At 42.3% G+C, this 6,734-nt stretch overlaps 1 pseudogene; it reads right to left on the bottom strand.

Annotated features, from left to right (window-relative positions):
* Nucleotides 1-1,673: 1,673 nt before the first annotated feature.
* LOC101580421 lies at nucleotides 1,674-1,979 on the bottom strand (annotated as a pseudogene).
* Nucleotides 1,980-6,734: the final 4,755 nt, after the last annotated feature.

Genomic DNA, 6,734 nt, shown 5'->3' with positions numbered 1-6,734 from the left:
CTCTGCATACCAGTGCGTGCTGATTTCCCCTACAGCTTTAAGCTCAAACATTTTACCTAGATTTTTTAAGTCCTTAAAATTACACCCTTAACCTTAAAATCTATCGATACTCAGTTTCCCTTCTAGGTATTTTCTTATATTGCCTCTAATATCAGCCTTCAGGTGGAAGCATAGAATCTTATCTTTCCCACAGCTCAGTCTCTGGGTAATTCCTCATACATGGTTATTAGAGTCATGATAGGTTCTGGCCTTAATATGAACTACTCAAGCATTACGGTGGTTTACCCCGGCTGAAGCTCAAAAACAGCAGCTTATCTTTCCAATCACTTCTCCAACCCCCTTCTCCCCTCTGCCCTGAATACAACTTCCTCTTATCCTTCCTTACACGTCACTGAACCCCCCACCCCCAACTCCGCCCCTAGGAAAAGTCCAGGGTCCCCTTTTCCTCAGGTCAGAGGATCTCTGTCATCTTCCTGCTGTCCTCTCTGTGTACTCAATAAAGATCTTTTTCTTTCTTTCTTTCTTTCTTTCTTTCTTTCTTTCTTTCTTTCTTTCTTTCTTTCTTTCTTTCCTCCCTCCCTCCCTCCCTCCCTCCCTTCCTTCTTTCTTTTTTTCTTTCTATTTTTATGTCCCAATTCAGCACAATGAATGTATTTTTATTATGCACCACAGAATCCACTAATAAAAATGTCCTGTAAAACTACCTGAAGACTGTGTAGACAGGCAAATGTCAGACAGGAGTGAACTGTCTAAACCTGGGTTCTCTCTCCTGACACCTAGTTATGCACACCCAAATATCCCCAACCCCAGGAGATCTGAAATCCAGGCCACTCCTGGTGCCATGGAATCCGGACAAGAGCTGTCAGCTTGGATTTTGTGGTGCTTAGCTGCAGACCACGGCATAACCCGCGCGTCACGAGTAATACTTTTGCACCACAAGCGCGCACCTGCGCAATAATCAAAAGTCAGCACTTCCCGGACAGTCGAGGAGCTGGAAGGAGGAGATGAACATCACTAACAGGTTTTGCTTTACTCTGCACTTTACCTGGGGCAGCCCAGCCCTGGCGCTTGGTTCCTTTGTGCCCTTGATGTCTGTGCCAATCACAGCTCAGGTGGCGTGGTTTGCGGAGGTCCCGGTGCCCCAGGCCTCAAGCTGTGCCTACTTGCATCACTAACAGCTGTGATGGGCAGCAGGGCCCTGCAGCAGACACGGGTGTTGGGCACTGTGCTGGCGGAAGGGCAGCGGACCAGGCCAACGTCTGCCCTGGCCTCGTGGTCGGGCTGGCCAGGGGCAGAGGCTGCAACCTGAGGTGGGTCCCCTACCAGAGGGTGCGCTCAGGGCGCGCTCAGGGCAGCGGCGCTGGCTTCTCACTCCCAGGAGCCCGTCCTCTGGGCGCTGTAACCCAGCGTAGCAGTTTTTTGGCACCGAAGCAACCCCAACCTCGCGGGAATCCTCAGCTTCCCAGTCCCACCTAACTAGGGTGTTCCCTTCCATGCTGAGAAAATTGACACGGAGTAGAGTAGAGGGACAGCCACAGTGTGGTCTTAATCAGGTTCCAGGATGACGAGATGGTTCCCGAAGGTGCCGGCAGGTGAGGGTGGAGTAGGAGAAGTTTCCAGAAGACTTGGCCGGACCTACTTGGTTCAGCTGACTGGCTGAACTTGGTACTGGCCTAGCGCTCAGTGACAGTGTCCAAGGGCTTGCTGAAGTCCTACACCTGCTGCTTGTGGGTTTTGGACGCTTTCCTCAGCATCCGCTTCATTTGCGGATTCTCCTGCATCTTCTCGAAGGCCGCCTGCGCCGGCGTCCACTTGTCCAGGCAGCGCTGCGTCTCTTCCTCGTTCTTCTTGCTCGTCCTCATGGCCTCCAGGAGCTTCGCCTTGTCCTTGCCCTTCTTCTTCTTCCGCTTGGTCCTGCCGAGCTCTGTGACACCTTTCAGCTTCAGGGGCCCCTTTTGGACCTGCGCGTAGGCCTCCATGGCCCTGACCCACAGCTCCCAAGCACACTGCCCAAGACCTTTATTGCTTTCCTCTCTCTTCTGTTCCAAAAAACCGAACAAGTTGCACAGCTACTTTGTGGGGGGAAAAATAAAGCTGCAAGAAGGGATTTAGGGACAAAAAGAGGTTCCCTTCTCAGGACCCTCACCCCACAGAGGAGAAGTGGTAATATAAGTCAGAGTTCTTGGTGGCAAAAACAGAAGTCACTTGCTTTGTTTATATCTTGGTGCCCAATAAACTATGCCCCAAGCTTAGTGGCTTAAAACAATGTGTTGTCTCTCATGGTTCTGTGGTTAACTGCGCTCAGAGAGACACTTGTGGCTTAGTGCATTTCATATAGTCATGGCTGGATTTTGGCTGGGTTGCTGGCATCCGAGGACTCCCTGGGCTGTAGGTCCACCATTTCTCCTTCCATGGCAGGCTATTGCTGCCAGCTACCATTGTTGACCTCACCTCCAACCCCACTTCTTATATTTTTTATTTATTTATTTATTTATTTATTTATTAGTTTTTGTGTATGTAGTACAGGGTCTACAGGGTCTCACTACACAGATTGGTCTAGTAGTGATGCTTCCTGTTTTTCAGCCTCTCAAGCCCTGGGATTGCACACACCACCATGCCCAGCCCAGTCTCATTGACTGTCTCAGTGCGCCCTGGGGGTGGGGCCAGCACAGCAGGCTAGGGATGGAGCCCCTGACCCCTGCATCTTCCTAAGCAGGTGCTTTAATTCGCTAAGCTATCTGCCTGGCCCTCCAAACTTCTTATATCTTTATAACTGGAGAAAGTTTTACAACTTGGGGAGAGTTATCAGGGAAGCTAGGCTCCTGCACTTGGAGGGAAATTGGGAGACTGGTGCTAAACCTCCTGACACTGTTTTACAATTCAATGACATGGCCTCCAGGACCTAAAGGCATTCCTGTGTAGTAAAGCAGATTTTGTTTTCTAAAGGACTTATATGAACTTCAACAGAACAGAAAGTGCTTACAATTACAAATTTCCTAAAGTAAATGTTATAAGAAGAGGAGAGAAATCTCTTCCTTTACATTCCACAAGGAGAATTAAATCTCTTAATTTTGAGTTGCATTTGTCCTTACCCTATTAAAGTTTCTCCTTGTAGCTTATGTTTTTGACAGTAGATAAACTGTGTTCCAAACAGGACCTTACCCAGAGCCATTGTCCCAAGGACAGGTAGAAGCTTCAAAATATGTTATGACTTAGTCTTGGAAATCTAGCAGTGTCACTCTAGCACATTCTGTTGTAAGTTGCATGGCCAGCCATAGTCAAGAGGATGGTATAACCCTAGGTCATGGAAGCTGGGAAATAGGGCTAATAGCTGGGTTATCTTCAGAGACAAGCTACCATACTTTTCTAGTAAGGTTGAACAGAAAAGAAATGTGGATGCATGGAACCTGTGTCTTCAGAGATTCTTTTCCAATACAATGAGAGAGTTTTATTTATTTTGGAAACATCAAAGATGATGTAAGGGAAAAACTGCTCAGGGTCTCCATGTAAGTATCCCTGTAGACTGGAATAGTCATGAACACACATATGACTAAATTTAGTGTTAGGTAAGCTCTTTCTCTTAGTGATTGGAGCTGGGCACACTGCAACTCTACCACCCAAGGACAGGCTTTTCAAGTGACTTGCAGTAACTCAGTATTATCATAATTTCTGATTATCTCAATCTCCTAAAATAGGAGGTAGTATTTTCTTCTAACTCCAAGCCGATTACAGCTTGTGTTTACATGTCCCCTCAAAGCCTCATGCAGTCATAGGTGGGGTTTTTCAGAGGCAGCTCCATCTAGAGTGTGGGATGCTGGGATTGGTTCATGGTGCAGGGCTAGGATCAAAGGTGCTAGGATTAAGGGTGTGAGCACTACCTGGTTTAAGTAGCTGGAATAAGATATAAGGGATAGAAAGAGCTGTGGTCCTCCCTTGTTGCTTTGCTACCTTCTTTCCAGCATGAACTGTTTCTCCATGATTCTTGTCTGCCACGACATTCTGACTTGGGACCAGCCAACTATGGGCTGAAATCTCTACAGACTGTGAGCCAAATAAATATTTCTTCCCTTAACTTTGGGCATCAATTATTTTGTCTCAGCCATGAGAAAAATAACTATGACAAAGCTGAAAAAGATTAGATCGGATTTAAGCTTTATAGGAAATAAGGGGAGCCCTTATCAATTTTTAGCTCCCTCTGCTAATACACTTTTCTTTTGCATCTTTTCATCATGCATTAGAGCTTTTTTCTGTATTCCTTAAGATGCCACTTGCATATCTTATACAAGCTACTATGAATGTGCAAAAGATGTTGAAAATTCTTTATAGCCTTTGTACACTGCAGGAACTTACACAACAAACTATCTTACAGTGATTCATCAAGAGTTGTTGAACTCAGTGGGAACATCTCTGAGGAAGTACAAAGGCCTAAGGGAAGCTCTGTCATCAGTATGTTTTCCCTGACATGAAAAATAAGGGAAAAAACCACAATAACAAGAATATAGCCCCACAGCAATGTTTACTTTTAATGATATCTCAAGGGATACACCAAGAAATCCCTCATATCCTGTGTAAAAATATTTTTAGGTTGTCTATACATTTATATTTTTTATAACTTATTTCATTTTATTTTGAAGAGTAAAACAGAATCAAAAACAAATAGAAAAAAAGACAGTAATGGTAGCATTCAACAATGCATATATTACAGATTTTTAAAGCAGGAATAGCTAGTTAACAATGCCTGTTATATTATCTATTTTTGTCATCAAATCTATTGCTCAGATTAACAGATATAGTTATATAAGATTGGGGAAATAATTGAATATTGGTGTTTGCTTTCAAGAAATCTTAAATTTGTTTTTTTGTCTTTTTTGGTTTTAATTTATTTTAAAGAGCATATAACAATTGGTAAAACATTAGGAATGGTACACACTTAGAAGACCAAGATGAGAGGCATTCAATCTTTTTTTTTTTTTGTATTTAGGGAAAGGTCTACAGGTTGTTCAGGGTCTTACTACTAGATCAAACTCATAGTGATTCGCCTGTTTACAGCCTCCCAAGATCTGGGATTACAGGTATGTGCCACCACGCCCAGTCTCAACAATGGGTTTTGTATTGCACATTGCTGTCCTTGATGTAGTTACTTAGATTGCAGATATTAGCATACAGAGCTAGTCAAGGTAAAAATTCTAAAAATTTTTAAAAAAGATGGAAATTGTGGGTACAATCATCTCAGCTATCCTGAATATATACTTGCATGTTTTTCACTCTTTCCTTATAAGTTTGTTTTTGCTACTATGATGAAATACCTGAAACAAGAGGCAGGTTAACTTCCTGAAGAAAAGATGTTTATTTATACCACAGTTCTGGAGATTCAACAGCATAATGCAAGATCCTGACTCTGGTGAGAATCTCACAGTAGATGGCAGGAACCCACATGAGAAGGACAGATCACTCCTATCTGGTGAGACGGGAGTCCAGAGAGTGATTCTGAGATCAGTCTTGTTCTTAAAAAGCAACTTGTTCCTGTACGAGCTCTTGGGTCCCACAAAGCTCCTTTAATTGTTTCTGAGAGCATTTTCCTGGAGACTTTGGTCCTTCTTACCAAGACCTCCCCCTGAAGAATATCATCGTCTTTCAGCACTCCACACCGGAGACCAAGATTCTAACTCACTCACCCTTGGAGAGCAGGTACAACCCATACCAGAACTGTAGCACATATTGTTGCACTACAAACTGTACAAGTGAAATTTACCCTGGCTCAACAATGGAAACCCCCAAGAAGTTAGTAAAAGAATAAACAGAATTTACTGGTGTGTAGTTGGAATTTCATGGGTGGTTTAAAAGTGTTACTTTGTATTCCTTAAAGAAAGACTTGATGACAGATGAAATTGGTGGGTAGAATATTTCCACACCACCCAGAAGTTATATGAATTGCTTAGAGTATAAGTCAGAATTTTAGTATATTCCTACCAGTAAATAATTTTCTAGAAACACATTTGTGGAGGTTTTTAATGTATGCTCAGGAATCAAGTAACTTTTCAGAAAAGGTTATTTTTATCTTAGACACATGAATGGCTCTGATTGCCACTGATCCAACCTTTCCAGAAAAATGTCTTCTCCTTTATATTTTGTTTTTGACAAGTACTTATTGAACACGAACTCTGCTCTAGATAGTACTATAGATACTGAAGATGCGATAAAGAAAAAGAGACTTGACATCTGTCTTTAAGGGGTACATAGGTGAAGAAGTAACTAAGTAGTGGTGATTATATTACATATTGTTATCTTCAAAGTACAGTGGAATACCCATCTCTGACAAAAGTAAACTAAAAAAGGGGATACACATGAAGGACCATTTTGTATCTGTATATTCAAAATAGTTAGGATAGATATACAGATATTTTCTCTTAATTCAATGAGAAGAAAGATTTGTACTAATAGTGTTTGGACAGGATATCATGTCTGCATCTTATACTATGAATAACCACTAAGAAGACAACAAAATGCAATACATTTTATTGAAATGGTCTCATTGCTATTTGTTTTTCCATAAAATTATTAACAAGTAGTTGTTCAGATTGCAAGATATAGGCATACAAAATTGATCAAAAATAAAACCACAAATTGTTTCTTGTAATGTACTAATAGAAATTAGTAGTATAATTATCTTAGATAGGGCTGAGGAGATAGCTTAGTGGTCTAAGCACTTGCTTGGCAAGTGAAGGACCTGAGTT

Source organism: Octodon degus, unplaced genomic scaffold, assembly GCF_000260255.1.
Source record: "Octodon degus isolate 3935 unplaced genomic scaffold, OctDeg1.0 scaffold00154, whole genome shotgun sequence".
In the NCBI taxonomy this organism is placed as follows: Eukaryota; Metazoa; Chordata; class Mammalia; order Rodentia; family Octodontidae; genus Octodon; species Octodon degus.
This window is presented reverse-complemented; position numbering and strand designations above follow the sequence as displayed.